The following is a 14,735-nucleotide window of genomic DNA, read 5'->3' as shown; positions in this document are numbered from 1 at the left end:
TTCGGTTACTTGCGGTTCAAGATTATAACTTAGAAAGATCTTATAGTTACTGTCATAAAAACATAATTGAAAGGTAAAATAAACTTTGTTTAGTATAATTTAAAAAAGTTAAACATAGGTCTACGACACCAGGTATTCCCAGGCGGTCTCCCATCCAAGTACTAACCAGGCCCGACGTTGTTTAACTGCGGTGTTCGGACGAGAACCGGTGTTTTCAACATGGTATGGTTGTAGACGTTCGGTTACTTGCGGTTCAAGATTATAACTGAGAAAGATTTTATAGTTACTGTCAAAAAACATAATTGAAAGGTAAAATAAACATTGTTTAGTATAATTTAAAAAAGTTAAACATAGGTCTACGACACCAGGTATTCCCAGGCGGTCTCCCATCCAAGTACTAACCAGGCCCGACGTTGTTTAACTGCGGTGTTCGGACGAGAACCGGTGTTTTCAACGTGGTATGGTTGTAGACGTTCGGTTACTTGCGGTTCAAGTATATATACATCTTATATTCACTGTCAAAATCTCTATAAACATATATATCCTATAACCTAATAGTTTTGTTCATTTATTATAGAACATTTTCTCTAGGATTGAAATTAGCAGCTGCTGAAACCATGACGTTGGTATTTACACCCACTTCTGTTGAAGAAACACATACTTGAAAGGTAAATTCAACTTTGTTTAGTATAATTTAAAAAGTTATACTGAGGTTCTTAAAAAGATAATATAAAGGAAACAATAACACTGTACAATGAAGCATAACACATTAGCGGCATGTACAAAAGATTCAGGCCGCTTTGTTGCTAAGAATCAAACGCGCACACAAGTGGACGCCCGCGTAGTACAGTGACGTTTGTACCGTCACCACAGCAGCAACATACAACAACAAACATGTCTTTGAACAACAACTTGTTTAACTTCAGTGATCGGACGAGAACCGTTGTTTTCAATGCAGTTTAGTTGAAAAACTTTCGATTAATTGCGGTTAAAGTTTGAATTTATTTACTTATACTATCATCAACAGTATAAACACATTTTTGGAAAATCGAAACACTTAAAGGAGACTATATTTTAGGATTATTAAAAAGATAAAAACAGGTGTACGACAACAGATATTCACAGGCTAGGCAACCTGGTACGGTTGTAGACATTCGGTTACTTGCGGTTCAAGATTATAACTGAGAAAGAACTTATAGTTACTGTCAAAAAACATAATTGAAAGGTAAAATAAACATTGTTTAGTATAATTTAAAAAAGTTAAACATAGGTCTACGACACCAGGTATTCCCAGGCGGTCTTCCATCCAAGTACTAACCAGGCCCGACGTTGTTTAACTGCGGTGTTCGGACGAGAACCGGTGTTTTCAACGTGGTATGGTTGTAGACATTCGGTTACTTGCGGTTCAAGATTATAACTTAGAAAGATCTTATAGTTACTGTCAAAAAACATAATTGAAAGGTAAAATAAACATTGTTTAGTATAATTTAAAAAAGTTAAACATAGGTCTACGACACCAGGTATTCCCAGGCGGTCTCCCATCCAAGTACTAACCAGGCCCGACGTTGTTTAACTGCGGTGTTCGGACGAGAACCGGTGTTTTCAACGTGGTATGGTTGTAGACGTTCGGTTACTTGCGGTTCAAGTATATATACATCTTATATTCACTGTCAAAATCTCTATAAACATATATATCCTATAACCTAATAGTTTTGTTCATTTATTATAGAACATTTTCTAGGATTGAAATTAGCAGCTGCTGAAACCATGACGTTGGTATTTACACCCACTTCTGTTGAAGAAACACATACTTGAAAGGTAAATTCAACTTTGTTTAGTATAATTTAAAAAGTTATACTGAGGTTCTTAAAAAGATAATATAAAGGAAACAATAACACTGTACAATGAAGCATAACACATTAGCGGCATGTACAAAAGATTCAGGCCGCTTTGTTGCTAAGAATCAAACGCGCACACAAGTGGACGCCCGCGTAGTACAGTGACGTTTGTACCGTCACCACAGCAGCAACATACAACAACAAACATGTCTTTGAACAACAACTTGTTTAACTTCAGTGATCGGACGAGAACCGTTGTTTTCAATGCAGTTTAGTTGAAAAACTTTCGATTAATTGCGGTTAAAGTTTGAATTTATTTACTTATACTATCATCAACAGTATAAACACATTTTTGGAAAATCGAAACACTTAAAGGAGACTATATTTTAGGATTATTAAAAAGATAAAAACAGGTGTACGACAACAGATATTCACAGGCTAGGCAACCTGGTACGGTTGTAGACATTCGGTTACTTGCGGTTCAAGATTAGAACTTAGAAAGATCTTATAGTTACTGTCTTGAAAATATAATTGAAAGGTAAAATAAACTTTATTTAGTATAATTTAAAAAAGTTAAACATAGGTCTACGACACCAGGTATTCCCAGGCGGTCTCCCATCCAAGTACTAACCAGGCCCGACGTTGTTTAACTGCGGTGTTCGGACGAGAACCGGTGTTTTCAACGTGGTATGGTTGTAGACATTCGGTTACTTGCGGTTCAAGATTATAACTGAGAAAGATCTTATAGTTACTGTCAAAAAACATAATTGAAAGGTAAAATAAACATTGTTTAGTATAATTTAAAAAAGTTAAACATAGGTCTACGACACCAGGTATTCCCAGGCGGTCTCCCATCCAAGTACTAACCAGGCCCGACGTTGTTTAACTGCGGTGTTCGGACGAGAACCGGTGTTTTCAACGTGGTATGGTTGTAGACGTTCGGTTACTTGCGGTTCAAGTATATATACATCTTATATTCACTGTCAAAATCTCTATAAATATATATATCCTATAATCTAATAGTTTTGTTCATTTATTATAGAACATTTTCTAGGATTGAAATTAGCAGCTGCTGAAACCATGACGTTGGTATTTACACCCACTTCTGTTGAAGAAACACATACTTGAAAGGTAAATTCAACTTTGTTTAGTATAATTTAAAAAGTTATACTGAGGTTCTTAAAAAGATAATATAAAGGAAACAATAACACTGTACAAAGAAGCATAACACAATAGCGGCATGTACAAAAGATTCAGGCCGCGTTGTTGCTAAGAATCAAACGCGCACACAAGTGGACGCCCGCGTAGTACAGTGACGTTTGTACCGTCACCACAGCAGCAACATACAACAACAAACATGTCTTTGAACAACAACTTGTTTAACTTCAGTGATCGGACGAGAACCGTTGTTTTCAATGCAGTTTAGTTGAAATACTTTCGATTAATTGCGGTTACAGTTTGAATTTATTTACTTATACTATCATCAACAGTATAAACACATTTTTGGAAAATAGAAACACTTAAACGAGACTATATTTTAGGATTATTAAAAAGATAAAAACAGGTGTACGACAACAGATATTCACAGGCTAGGCAACCTGGTACGGTTGTAGACATTCGGTTACTTGCGGTTCAAGATTATAACTGAGAAAGATCTTATAGTTACTGTCAAAAAACATAATTGAAAGGTAAAATAAACATTGTTTAGTATAATTTAAAAAAGTTAAACATAGGTCTACGACACCAGGTATTCCCAGGCGGTCTCCCATCCAAGTACTAACCAGGCCCGACGTTGTTTAACTGCGGTGTTCGGACGAGAACCTGTGTTTTCAACGTGGTATGGTTGTAGACATTCGGTTCCTTGCGGTTCAAGATTATAACTGAGAAAGATCTTATAGTTACTGTCAAAAAACATAATTGAAAGGTAAAATAAACATTGTTTAGTATAATTTAAAAAAGTTAAACATAGGTCTACGACACCAGGTATTCCCAGGCGGTCTCCCATCCAGGTACTAACCAGGCCCGACGTTGTTTAACTGCGGTGTTCGGAGGAGAACCGGTGTTTTCAACGTGGTATGGTTGTAGACGTTCGGTTACTTGCGGTTCAAGATTATAACTTAGAAAGATCTTATAGTTACTGTCATAAAAACATAATTGAAAGGTAAAATAAACATTGTTTAGTATAATTTAAAAAAGTTAAACATAGGTCTACGACACCAGGTATTCCCAGGCGGTCTCCCATCCAAGTACTAACCAGGCCCGACGTTGTTTAACTGCAGTGTTCGGAGGAGAACCGGTGTTTTCAACGTGGTATGGTTGTAGACGTTCGGTTACTTGCGGTTCAAGATTATAACTTAGAAAGATCTTATAGTTACTGTCATAAAAACATAATTGAAAGGTAAAATAAACTTTGTTTAGTATAATTTAAAAAAGTTAAACATAGGTCTACGACACCAGGTATTCCCAGGCGGTCTCCCATCCAAGTACTAACGAGGCCCGACGTTGTTTAACTGCGGTGTTCGGACGAGAACCGGTGTTTTCAACATGGTATGGTTGTAGACGTTCGGTTACTTGCGGTTCAAGTATATATAAATCTTATATTCACTGTCAAAATCTCTATAAACACATATATCCTATAACCTAATAGTTTTGTTCATTTATTATAGAACATTTTCTAGGATTGAAATTAGCAGCTGCTGAAACCATGACGTTGGTATTTACACCCACTTCTGTTGAAGAAACACATACTTGAAAGGTAAATTCAACTTTGTTTAGTATAATTTAAAAAGTTATACTGAGGTTCTTAAAAAGATAATATAAAGGAAACAATAACACTGTACAAAGAAGCATAACACAATAGCGGCATGTACAAAAGATTCAGGCCGCTTTGTTGCTAAGAATCAAACGCGCACACAAGTGGACGCCCGCGTAGTACAGTGACGTTTGTACCGTCACCACAGCAGCAACATACAACAACAAACATGTCTTTGAACAACAACTTGTTTAACTTCAGTGATCGGACGAGAACAGTTGTTTTCAATGCAGTTTAGTTGAAAAACTTTCGATTAATTGCGGTTACAGTTTGAATTTATTTACTTATACTATCATCAACAGTATAAACACATTTTTGGAAAATCGAAACACTTAAACGAGACTATATTTTAGGATTATTAAAAAGATAAAAACAGGTGTACGACAACAGATATTCACAGGCTAGGCAACCTGGTACGGTTGTAGACATTCGGTTACTTGCGGTTCAAGATTATAACTTAGAAAGATCTTATAGTTACTGTCATAAAAATATAATTGAAAGGTAAAATAAACTTTATTTAGTATAATTTAAAAAAGTTAAACATAGGTCTACGACACCAGGTATTCCCAGGCGGTCTCCCATCCAAGTACTAACCAGGCCCGACGTTGTTTAACTGCGGTGTTCGGACGAGAACCGGTGTTTTCAACGTGGTATGGTTGTAGACATTCGGTTCCTTGCGGTTCAAGATTATAACTGAGAAAGATCTTATAGTTACTGTCAAAAAACATAATTGAAAGGTAAAATAAACATTGTTTAGTATAATTTAAAAAAGTTAAACATAGGTCTACGACACCAGGTATTCCCAGGCGGTCTCCCATCCAAGTACTAACCAGGCCCGACGTTGTTTAACTGCGGTGTTCGGACGAGAACCGGTGTTTTCAACGTGGTATGGTTGTAGACGTTCGGTTACTTGCGGTTCAAGTATATATACATCTTATATTCACTGTCAAAATCTCTATAAATATATATATCCTATAACCTAATAGTTTTGTTCATTTATTATAGAACATTTTCTAGGATTGAAATTAGCAGCTGCTGAAACCATGACGTTGGTATTTACACCCACTTCTGTTGAAGAAACACATACTTGAAAGGTAAATTCAACTTTTTTTAGTATAATTTAAAAAGTTATACTGAGGTTCTTAAAAAGATAATATAAAGGAAACAATAACACTGTACAAAGAAGCATAACACAATAGCGGCATGTACAAAAGATTCAGGCCGCGTTGTTGCTAAGAATCAAACGCGCACACAAGTGGACGCCCGCGTAGTACAGTGACGTTTGTACCGTCACCACAGCAGCAACATACAACAACAAACATGTCTTTGAACAACAACTTGTTTAACTTCAGTGATCGGACGAGAACCGTTGTTTTCAATGCAGTTTAGTTGAAAAACTTTCGATTAATTGCGGTTACAGTTTGAATTTATTTACTTATACTATCATCAACAGTATAAACACATTTTTGGAAAATAGAAACACTTAAACGAGACTATATTTTAGGATTATTAAAAAGATAAAAACAGGTGTACGACAACAGATATTCACAGGCTAGGCAACCTGGTACGGTTGTAGACATTCGGTTACTTGCGGTTCAAGATTATAACTGAGAAAGATCTTATAGTTACTGTCAAAAAACATAATTGAAAGGTAAAATAAACATTGTTTAGTATAATTTAAAAAAGTTAAACATAGGTCTACGACACCAGGTATTCCCAGGCGGTCTCCCATCCAAGTACTAACCAGGCCCGACGTTGTTTAACTGCGGTGTTCGGACGAGAACCGGTGTTTTCAACGTGGTATGGTTGTAGACATTCGGTTACTTGCGGTTCAAGATTATAACTGAGAAAGATCTTATAGTTACTGTCAAAAAACATAATTGAAAGGTAAAATAAACATTGTTTAGTATAATTTAAAAAAGTTAAACATAGGTCTACGACACCAGGTATTCCCAGGCGGTCTCCCATCCAAGTACTAACCAGGCCCGACGTTGTTTAACTGCGGTGTTCGGAGGAGAACCGGTGTTTTCAACGTGGTATGGTTGTAGACGTTCGGTTACTTGCGGTTCAAGATTATAACTTAGAAAGATCTTATAGTTACTGTCATAAAAACATAATTGAAAGGTAAAATAAACTTTGTTTAGTATAATTTAAAAAAGTTAAACATAGGTCTACGACACCAGGTATTCCCAGGCGGTCTCCCATCCAAGTACTAACGAGGCCCGACGTTGTTTAACTCCGGTGTTCGGACGAGAACCGGTGTTTTCAACATGGTATGGTTGTAGACGTTCGGTTACTTGCGGTTCAAGTATATATAAATCTTATATTCACTGTCAAAATCTCTATAAACACATATATCCTATAACCTAATAGTTTTGTTCATTTATTATAGAACATTTTCTAGGATTGAAATTAGCAGCTGCTGAAACCATGACGTTGGTATTTACACCCACTTCTGTTGAAGAAACACATACTTGAAAGGTAAATTCAACTTTGTTTAGTATAATTTAAAAAGTTATACTGAGGTTCTTAAAAAGATAATATAAAGGAAATAATAACACTGTACAAAGAAGCATAACACAATAGCGGCATGTACAAAAGATTCAGGCCGCTTTGTTGCTAAGAATCAAACGCGCACACAAGTGGACGATCGCGTAGTACAGTGACGTTTGTACCGTCACCACAGCAGCAACATACAACAACAAACATGTCTTTGAACAACAACTTGTTTAACTTCAGTGATCGGACGAGAACCGTTGTTTTCAATGCAGTTTAGTTGAAAAACTTTCGATTAATTGCGGTTAAAGTTTGAATTTATTTACTTATACTATCATCAACAGTATAAACACATTTTTGGAAAATCGAAACACTTAAAGGAGACTATATTTTAGGATTATTAAAAAGATAAAAACAGGTGTACGATAACAGATATTCACAGGCTAGGCAACCTGGTACGGTTGTAGACATTCGGTTACTTGCGGTTCAAGATTATAACTTAGAAAGATCTTATAGTTACTGTCATAAAAACATAATTGAAAGGTAAAATAAACATTGTTTAGTATAATTTAAAAAAGTTAAACATAGGTCTACGACACCAGGTATTCCCAGGCGGTCTCCCATCCAAGTACTAACCAGGCCCGACGTTGTTTAACTGCAGTGTTCGGAGGAGAACCGGTGTTTTCAACGTGGTATGGTTGTAGACGTTCGGTTACTTGCGGTTCAAGATTATAACTTAGAAAGATCTTATAGTTACTGTCATAAAAACATAATTGAAAGGTAAAATAAACTTTGTTTAGTATAATTTAAAAAAGTTAAACATAGGTCTACGACACCAGGTATTCCCAGGCGGTCTCCCATCCAAGTACTAACGAGGCCCGACGTTGTTTAACTGCGGTGTTCGGACGAGAACCGGTGTTTTCAACATGGTATGGTTGTAGACGTTCGGTTACTTGCGGTTCAAGTATATATAAATCTTATATTCACTGTCAAAATCTCTATAAACACATATATCCTATAACCTAATAGTTTTGTTCATTTATTATAGAACATTTTCTAGGATTGAAATTAGCAGCTGCTGAAACCATGACGTTGGTATTTACACCCACTTCTGTTTAAGAAACACATACTTGAAAGGTAAATTCAACTTTGTTTAGTATAATTTAAAAAGTTATACTGAGGTTCTTAAAAAGATAATATAAAGGAAACAATAACACTGTACAAAGAAGCATAACACAATAGCGGCATGTACAAAAGATTCAGGCCGCTTTGTTGCTAAGAATCAAACGCGCACACAAGTGGACGCCCGCGTAGTACAGTGACGTTTGTACCGTCACCACAGCAGCAACATACAACAACAAACATGTCTTTGAACAACAACTTGTTTAACTTCAGTGATCGGACGAGAACAGTTGTTTTCAATGCAGTTTAGTTGAAAAACTTTCGATTAATTGCGGTTACAGTTTGAATTTATTTACTTATACTATCATCAACAGTATAAACACATTTTTGGAAAATCGAAACACTTAAACGAGACTATATTTTAGGATTATTAAAAAGATAAAAACAGGTGTACGACAACAGATATTCACAGGCTAGGCAACCTGGTACGGTTGTAGACATTCGGTTACTTGCGGTTCAAGATTATAACTTAGAAAGATCTTATAGTTACTGTCATAAAAATATAATTGAAAGGTAAAATAAACTTTATTTAGTATAATTTAAAAAAGTTAAACATAGGTCTACGCCACCAGGTTTTCCCAGGCGGTCTCCCATCCAAGTACTAACCAGGCCCGACGTTGTTTAACTGCGGTGTTCGGACGAGAACCGGTGTTTTCAACGTGGTATGGTTGTAGACATTCGGTTCCTTGCGGTTCAAGATTATAACTGAGAAAGATCTTATAGTTACTGTCAAAAAACATAATTGAAAGGTAAAATAAACATTGTTTAGTATAATTTAAAAAAGTTAAACATAGGTCTACGACACCAGGTATTCCCAGGCGGTCTCCCATCCAAGTACTAACCAGGCCCGACGTTGTTTAACTGCGGTGTTCGGACGAGAACCGGTGTTTTCAACGTGGTATGGTTGTAGACGTTCGGTTACTTGCGGTTCAAGTATATATACATCTTATATTCACTGTCAAAATCTCTATAAATATATATATCCTATAACCTAATAGTTTTGTTCATTTATTATAGAACATTTTCTAGGATTGAAATTAGCAGCTGCTGAAACCATGACGTTGGTATTTACACCCACTTCTGTTGAAGAAACACATACTTGAAAGGTAAATTCAACTTTTTTTAGTATAATTTAAAAAGTTATACTGAGGTTCTTAAAAAGATAATATAAAGGAAACAATAACACTGTACAAAGAAGCATAACACAATAGCGGCATGTACAAAAGATTCAGGCCGCGTTGTTGCTAAGAATCAAACGCGCACACAAGTGGACGCCCGCGTAGTACAGTGACGTTTGTACCGTCACCACAGCAGCAACATACAACAACAAACATGTCTTTGAACAACAACTTGTTTAACTTCAGTGATCGGACGAGAACCGTTGTTTTCAATGCAGTTTAGTTGAAAAACTTTCGATTAATTGCGGTTACAGTTTGAATTTATTTACTTATACTATCATCAACAGTATAAACACATTTTTGGAAAATAGAAACACTTAAACGAGACTATATTTTAGGATTATTAAAAAGATAAAAACAGGTGTACGACAACAGATATTCACAGGCTAGGCAACCTGGTACGGTTGTAGACATTCGGTTACTTGCGGTTCAAGATTATAACTGAGAAAGATCTTATAGTTACTGTCAAAAAACATAATTGAAAGGTAAAATAAACATTGTTTAGTATAATTTAAAAAAGTTAAACATAGGTCTACGACACCAGGTATTCCCAGGCGGTCTCCCATCCAAGTACTAACCAGGCCCGACGTTGTTTAACTGCGGTGTTCGGACGAGAACCGGTGTTTTCAACGTGGTATGGTTGTAGACATTCGGTTACTTGCGGTTCAAGATTATAACTGAGAAAGATCTTATAGTTACTGTCAAAAAACATAATTGAAAGGTAAAATAAACATTGTTTAGTATAATTTAAAAAAGTTAAACATAGGTCTACGACACCAGGTATTCCCAGGCGGTCTCCCATCCAAGTACTAACCAGGCCCGACGTTGTTTAACTGCGGTGTTCGGAGGAGAACCGGTGTTTTCAACGTGGTATGGTTGTAGACGTTCGGTTACTTGCGGTTCAAGATTATAACTTAGAAAGATCTTATAGTTACTGTCATAAAAACATAATTGAAAGGTAAAATAAACTTTGTTTAGTATAATTTAAAAAAGTTAAACATAGGTCTACGACACCAGGTATTCCCAGGCGGTCTCCCATCCAAGTACTAACGAGGCCCGACGTTGTTTAACTCCGGTGTTCGGACGAGAACCGGTGTTTTCAACATGGTATGGTTGTAGACGTTCGGTTACTTGCGGTTCAAGTATATATAAATCTTATATTCACTGTCAAAATCTCTATAAACACATATATCCTATAACCTAATAGTTTTGTTCATTTATTATAGAACATTTTCTAGGATTGAAATTAGCAGCTGCTGAAACCATGACGTTGGTATTTACACCCACTTCTGTTGAAGAAACACATACTTGAAAGGTAAATTCAACTTTGTTTAGTATAATTTAAAAAGTTATACTGAGGTTCTTAAAAAGATAATATAAAGGAAATAATAACACTGTACAAAGAAGCATAACACAATAGCGGCATGTACAAAAGATTCAGGCCGCTTTGTTGCTAAGAATCAAACGCGCACACAAGTGGACGATCGCGTAGTACAGTGACGTTTGTACCGTCACCACAGCAGCAACATACAACAACAAACATGTCTTTGAACAACAACTTGTTTAACTTCAGTGATCGGACGAGAACAGTTGTTTTTTTCAATTTCAATTCATCGACATTTTTATTCCATAATCAAAATAAAAACATATACAAATACAATACAAATAATAAGATAATGGAATGGGATACAAAATAAGCACAAGTGCTTTAAGCATGTAACCCTAACAAAAAGATCAAACAATTAGTACAAACAAAAAGAACAAACCAAAATAACATAATGTGATTTACTTAACTTAAATATTTCTATTGTTATAATATTGCTTTAATCTCTGTTTAAACAAACTTAAAGTGGGGGATTGTTTTATATAGTCTGTTAAATTGTTCCAAATATGTGTTCCTTGGTAGGAAATACATTGCTGTCCGACTTTGGTGCGTTTTAGTTGTGGACAGTAGTTTGACCTGTTTCTAGTTGAGTAATTATGGAATGAGGCAGATGTACTAAATAAGTTATTAAATGATTCAGGTAATAGATTATGTTTATATTGATACATAAATATAGCAGTGTGTTTCGTATAAAGGTCAAAAATATTTAATGTTTGGGTTGAAATAAAAAGTGGATGAGAAGGATGCATAAAATGAACATGACAAATATTTCTAAGTGCTTTTTTCTGGAGAATATGTATACGGTTTAAGTTTGTAGCAGAAGTAGCACCCCATACTGTGATAGCATACGTTATTCTAGGTAATATAAGTGCATTGTATACCGTTAACAAGATTTTACTTGATAACATAGACTTCACTTTGTTTAAGACACCAATTATTCTAGAAATACTGTTTGCTACCTCATTTACATGAAAATTAAACGATAAAGTTTCATCCAGAAATAAGCCTAGAAATTTAACTTCAGTAGCTTTTACTATACATTCATTTCCCATCCTCAATTCTAGTGAGGTAGTGTCAGCTGACTTATTTCTAGCCTTAAATATAACATATTTTGATTTGTTTACATTTAGCGTTAATTTGTTAGCAATAAACCAGTCCGAAAGTATAGATAACTCCTGGTTCATTGTATCAAAAGCTTGAGTAATATCATTGTGACTACAAAACACATTTGTGTCATCTGCATACATAATCATGTCTACATGGTTACATGCTAGACTAATATCATTAGTTGAAAAACTTTCGATTAATTGCGGTTACAGTTTGAATTTATTTACTTATACTATCATCAACAGTATAAACACATTTTTGGAAAATCGAAACACTTAAACGAGACTATATTTTAGGACTATTAAAAAGATAAAAACAGGTGTACGACAACAGATATTCACAGGCTAGGCAACCTGGTACGGTTGTAGACATTCGGTTACTTGCGGTTCAAGATTATAACTTAGAAAGATCTTATAGTTACTGTCATAAAAATATAATTGAAAGGTAAAATAAACTTTATTTAGTATAATTTAAAAAAGTTAAACATAGGTCTACGACACCAGGTATTCCCAGGCGGTCTCCCATCCAAGTACTAACCAGGCCCGACGTTGTTTAACTGCGGTGTTCGGACGAGAACCGGTGTTTTCAACGTGGTATGGTTGTAGACATTCGGTTCCTTGCGGTTCAAGATTATAACTGAGAAAGATCTTATAGTTACTGTCAAAAAACATAATTGAAAGGTAAAATAAACATTGTTTAGTATAATTTAAAAAAGTTAAACATAGGTCTACGACACCAGGTATTCCCAGGCGGTCTCCCATCCAAGTACTAACCAGGCCCGACGTTGTTTAACTGCGGTGTTCGGACGAGAACCGGTGTTTTCAACGTGGTATGGTTGTAGACGTTCGGTTACTTGCGGTTCAAGTATATATACATCTTATATTCACTGTCAAAATCTCTATAAATATATATATCCTATAACCTAATAGTTTTGTTCATTTATTATAGAACATTTTCTAGGATTGAAATTAGCAGCTGCTGAAACCATGACGTTGGTATTTACACCCACTTCTGTTTAAGAAACACATACTTGAAAGGTAAATTCAACTTTGTTTAGTATAATTTAAAAAGTTATACTGAGGTTCTTAAAAAGATAATATAAAGGAAACAATAACACTGTACAAAGAAGCATAACACAATAGCGGCATGTACAAAAGATTCAGGCCGCTTTGTTGCTAAGAATCAAACGCGCACACAAGTGGACGCCCGCGTAGTACAGTGACGTTTGTACCGTCACCACAGCAGCAACATACAACAACAAACATGTCTTTGAACAACAACTTGTTTAACTTCAGTGATCGGACGAGAACAGTTGTTTTCAATGCAGTTTAGTTGAAAAACTTTCGATTAATTGCGGTTACAGTTTGAATTTATTTACTTATACTATCATCAACAGTATAAACACATTTTTGGAAAATCGAAACACTTAAACGAGACTATATTTTAGGATTATTAAAAAGATAAAAACAGGTGTACGACAACAGATATTCACAGGCTAGGCAACCTGGTACGGTTGTAGACATTCGGTTACTTGCGGTTCAAGATTATAACTTAGAAAGATCTTATAGTTACTGTCATAAAAATATAATTGAAAGGTAAAATAAACTTTATTTAGTATAATTTAAAAAAGTTAAACATAGGTCTACGCCACCAGGTTTTCCCAGGCGGTCTCCCATCCAAGTACTAACCAGGCCCGACGTTGTTTAACTGCGGTGTTCGGACGAGAACCGGTGTTTTCAACGTGGTATGGTTGTAGACATTCGGTTCCTTGCGGTTCAAGATTATAACTGAGAAAGATCTTATAGTTACTGTCAAAAAACATAATTGAAAGGTAAAATAAACATTGTTTAGTATAATTTAAAAAAGTTAAACATAGGTCTACGACACCAGGTATTCCCAGGCGGTCTCCCATCCAAGTACTAACCAGGCCCGACGTTGTTTAACTGCGGTGTTCGGACGAGAACCGGTGTTTTCAACGTGGTATGGTTGTAGACGTTCGGTTACTTGCGGTTCAAGTATATATACATCTTATATTCACTGTCAAAATCTCTATAAATATATATATCCTATAACCTAATAGTTTTGTTCATTTATTATAGAACATTTTCTAGGATTGAAATTAGCAGCTGCTGAAACCATGACGTTGGTATTTACACCCACTTCTGTTGAAGAAACACATACTTGAAAGGTAAATTCAACTTTTTTTAGTATAATTTAAAAAGTTATACTGAGGTTCTTAAAAAGATAATATAAAGGAAACAATAACACTGTACAAAGAAGCATAACACAATAGCGGCATGTACAAAAGATTCAGGCCGCGTTGTTGCTAAGAATCAAACGCGCACACAAGTGGACGCCCGCGTAGTACAGTGACGTTTGTACCGTCACCACAGCAGCAACATACAACAACAAACATGTCTTTGAACAACAACTTGTTTAACTTCAGTGATCGGACGAGAACCGTTGTTTTCAATGCAGTTTAGTTGAAAAACTTTCGATTAATTGCGGTTACAGTTTGAATTTATTTACTTATACTATCATCAACAGTATAAACACATTTTTGGAAAATAGAAACACTTAAACGAGACTATATTTTAGGATTATTAAAAAGATAAAAACAGGTGTACGACAACAGATATTCACAGGCTAGGCAACCTGGTACGGTTGTAGACATTCGGTTACTTGCGGTTCAAGATTATAACTGAGAAAGATCTTATAGTTACTGTCAAAAAACATAA

At 35.5% G+C, this 14,735-nt stretch overlaps 26 non-coding genes across 26 annotated transcripts; all 26 read right to left on the bottom strand.

Annotated features, from left to right (window-relative positions):
* Positions 1 to 117: 117 nt before the first annotated feature.
* Positions 118 to 236, bottom strand: LOC140053430 (5S ribosomal RNA). Its single transcript, XR_011846289.1, has one exon. It is a non-coding gene; the product is annotated as a 5S ribosomal RNA (ribosomal RNA).
* A 117-nt stretch (positions 237 to 353) lies between these two features.
* LOC140053290 (5S ribosomal RNA) lies at positions 354 to 472 on the bottom strand. The gene has a single exon (XR_011846149.1). It is a non-coding gene; the product is annotated as a 5S ribosomal RNA (ribosomal RNA).
* A 797-nt stretch (positions 473 to 1,269) lies between these two features.
* Positions 1,270 to 1,388, bottom strand: LOC140053559 (5S ribosomal RNA). The gene has a single exon (XR_011846416.1). It is a non-coding gene; the product is annotated as a 5S ribosomal RNA (ribosomal RNA).
* A 117-nt stretch (positions 1,389 to 1,505) lies between these two features.
* Positions 1,506 to 1,624, bottom strand: LOC140053289 (5S ribosomal RNA). The gene has a single exon (XR_011846148.1). It is a non-coding gene; the product is annotated as a 5S ribosomal RNA (ribosomal RNA).
* A 796-nt stretch (positions 1,625 to 2,420) lies between these two features.
* On the bottom strand, positions 2,421 to 2,539 carry LOC140053288 (5S ribosomal RNA). The gene has a single exon (XR_011846147.1). It is a non-coding gene; the product is annotated as a 5S ribosomal RNA (ribosomal RNA).
* A 117-nt stretch (positions 2,540 to 2,656) lies between these two features.
* On the bottom strand, positions 2,657 to 2,775 carry LOC140053287 (5S ribosomal RNA). The gene has a single exon (XR_011846145.1). It is a non-coding gene; the product is annotated as a 5S ribosomal RNA (ribosomal RNA).
* Positions 2,776 to 3,570: 795 nt separating this feature from the next.
* On the bottom strand, positions 3,571 to 3,689 carry LOC140053601 (5S ribosomal RNA). The gene has a single exon (XR_011846455.1). It is a non-coding gene; the product is annotated as a 5S ribosomal RNA (ribosomal RNA).
* A 117-nt stretch (positions 3,690 to 3,806) lies between these two features.
* Positions 3,807 to 3,925, bottom strand: LOC140053529 (5S ribosomal RNA). The gene has a single exon (XR_011846387.1). It is a non-coding gene; the product is annotated as a 5S ribosomal RNA (ribosomal RNA).
* Positions 3,926 to 4,043: 118 nt separating this feature from the next.
* LOC140052777 (5S ribosomal RNA) lies at positions 4,044 to 4,162 on the bottom strand. Its single transcript, XR_011845693.1, has one exon. It is a non-coding gene; the product is annotated as a 5S ribosomal RNA (ribosomal RNA).
* Positions 4,163 to 4,280: 118 nt separating this feature from the next.
* On the bottom strand, positions 4,281 to 4,399 carry LOC140052936 (5S ribosomal RNA). Its single transcript, XR_011845847.1, has one exon. It is a non-coding gene; the product is annotated as a 5S ribosomal RNA (ribosomal RNA).
* Positions 4,400 to 5,195: 796 nt separating this feature from the next.
* Positions 5,196 to 5,314, bottom strand: LOC140053286 (5S ribosomal RNA). The gene has a single exon (XR_011846144.1). It is a non-coding gene; the product is annotated as a 5S ribosomal RNA (ribosomal RNA).
* Positions 5,315 to 5,431: 117 nt separating this feature from the next.
* LOC140053285 (5S ribosomal RNA) lies at positions 5,432 to 5,550 on the bottom strand. Its single transcript, XR_011846143.1, has one exon. It is a non-coding gene; the product is annotated as a 5S ribosomal RNA (ribosomal RNA).
* Positions 5,551 to 6,345: 795 nt separating this feature from the next.
* Positions 6,346 to 6,464, bottom strand: LOC140053284 (5S ribosomal RNA). Its single transcript, XR_011846142.1, has one exon. It is a non-coding gene; the product is annotated as a 5S ribosomal RNA (ribosomal RNA).
* A 117-nt stretch (positions 6,465 to 6,581) lies between these two features.
* LOC140053486 (5S ribosomal RNA) lies at positions 6,582 to 6,700 on the bottom strand. Its single transcript, XR_011846346.1, has one exon. It is a non-coding gene; the product is annotated as a 5S ribosomal RNA (ribosomal RNA).
* A 118-nt stretch (positions 6,701 to 6,818) lies between these two features.
* Positions 6,819 to 6,937, bottom strand: LOC140052980 (5S ribosomal RNA). Its single transcript, XR_011845889.1, has one exon. It is a non-coding gene; the product is annotated as a 5S ribosomal RNA (ribosomal RNA).
* Positions 6,938 to 7,733: 796 nt separating this feature from the next.
* LOC140052776 (5S ribosomal RNA) lies at positions 7,734 to 7,852 on the bottom strand. The gene has a single exon (XR_011845692.1). It is a non-coding gene; the product is annotated as a 5S ribosomal RNA (ribosomal RNA).
* Positions 7,853 to 7,970: 118 nt separating this feature from the next.
* Positions 7,971 to 8,089, bottom strand: LOC140052935 (5S ribosomal RNA). The gene has a single exon (XR_011845846.1). It is a non-coding gene; the product is annotated as a 5S ribosomal RNA (ribosomal RNA).
* A 796-nt stretch (positions 8,090 to 8,885) lies between these two features.
* On the bottom strand, positions 8,886 to 9,004 carry LOC140053591 (5S ribosomal RNA). Its single transcript, XR_011846446.1, has one exon. It is a non-coding gene; the product is annotated as a 5S ribosomal RNA (ribosomal RNA).
* Positions 9,005 to 9,121: 117 nt separating this feature from the next.
* LOC140053281 (5S ribosomal RNA) lies at positions 9,122 to 9,240 on the bottom strand. The gene has a single exon (XR_011846140.1). It is a non-coding gene; the product is annotated as a 5S ribosomal RNA (ribosomal RNA).
* Positions 9,241 to 10,035: 795 nt separating this feature from the next.
* On the bottom strand, positions 10,036 to 10,154 carry LOC140053280 (5S ribosomal RNA). Its single transcript, XR_011846139.1, has one exon. It is a non-coding gene; the product is annotated as a 5S ribosomal RNA (ribosomal RNA).
* Positions 10,155 to 10,271: 117 nt separating this feature from the next.
* LOC140053485 (5S ribosomal RNA) lies at positions 10,272 to 10,390 on the bottom strand. Its single transcript, XR_011846345.1, has one exon. It is a non-coding gene; the product is annotated as a 5S ribosomal RNA (ribosomal RNA).
* Positions 10,391 to 10,508: 118 nt separating this feature from the next.
* LOC140052978 (5S ribosomal RNA) lies at positions 10,509 to 10,627 on the bottom strand. Its single transcript, XR_011845887.1, has one exon. It is a non-coding gene; the product is annotated as a 5S ribosomal RNA (ribosomal RNA).
* Positions 10,628 to 12,485: 1,858 nt separating this feature from the next.
* On the bottom strand, positions 12,486 to 12,604 carry LOC140053279 (5S ribosomal RNA). The gene has a single exon (XR_011846138.1). It is a non-coding gene; the product is annotated as a 5S ribosomal RNA (ribosomal RNA).
* Positions 12,605 to 12,721: 117 nt separating this feature from the next.
* Positions 12,722 to 12,840, bottom strand: LOC140053278 (5S ribosomal RNA). The gene has a single exon (XR_011846137.1). It is a non-coding gene; the product is annotated as a 5S ribosomal RNA (ribosomal RNA).
* Positions 12,841 to 13,636: 796 nt separating this feature from the next.
* Positions 13,637 to 13,755, bottom strand: LOC140053590 (5S ribosomal RNA). The gene has a single exon (XR_011846445.1). It is a non-coding gene; the product is annotated as a 5S ribosomal RNA (ribosomal RNA).
* A 117-nt stretch (positions 13,756 to 13,872) lies between these two features.
* LOC140053277 (5S ribosomal RNA) lies at positions 13,873 to 13,991 on the bottom strand. The gene has a single exon (XR_011846136.1). It is a non-coding gene; the product is annotated as a 5S ribosomal RNA (ribosomal RNA).
* Positions 13,992 to 14,735: the final 744 nt, after the last annotated feature.

The sequence above is a fragment of the Antedon mediterranea genome, chromosome 6 (assembly GCF_964355755.1).
Source record: "Antedon mediterranea chromosome 6, ecAntMedi1.1, whole genome shotgun sequence".
In the NCBI taxonomy this organism is placed as follows: Eukaryota; Metazoa; Echinodermata; class Crinoidea; order Comatulida; family Antedonidae; genus Antedon; species Antedon mediterranea.
The sequence above is the reverse complement of the archived record's forward strand: the minus strand, read 5'-3'. Positions and strand labels throughout refer to the sequence as shown.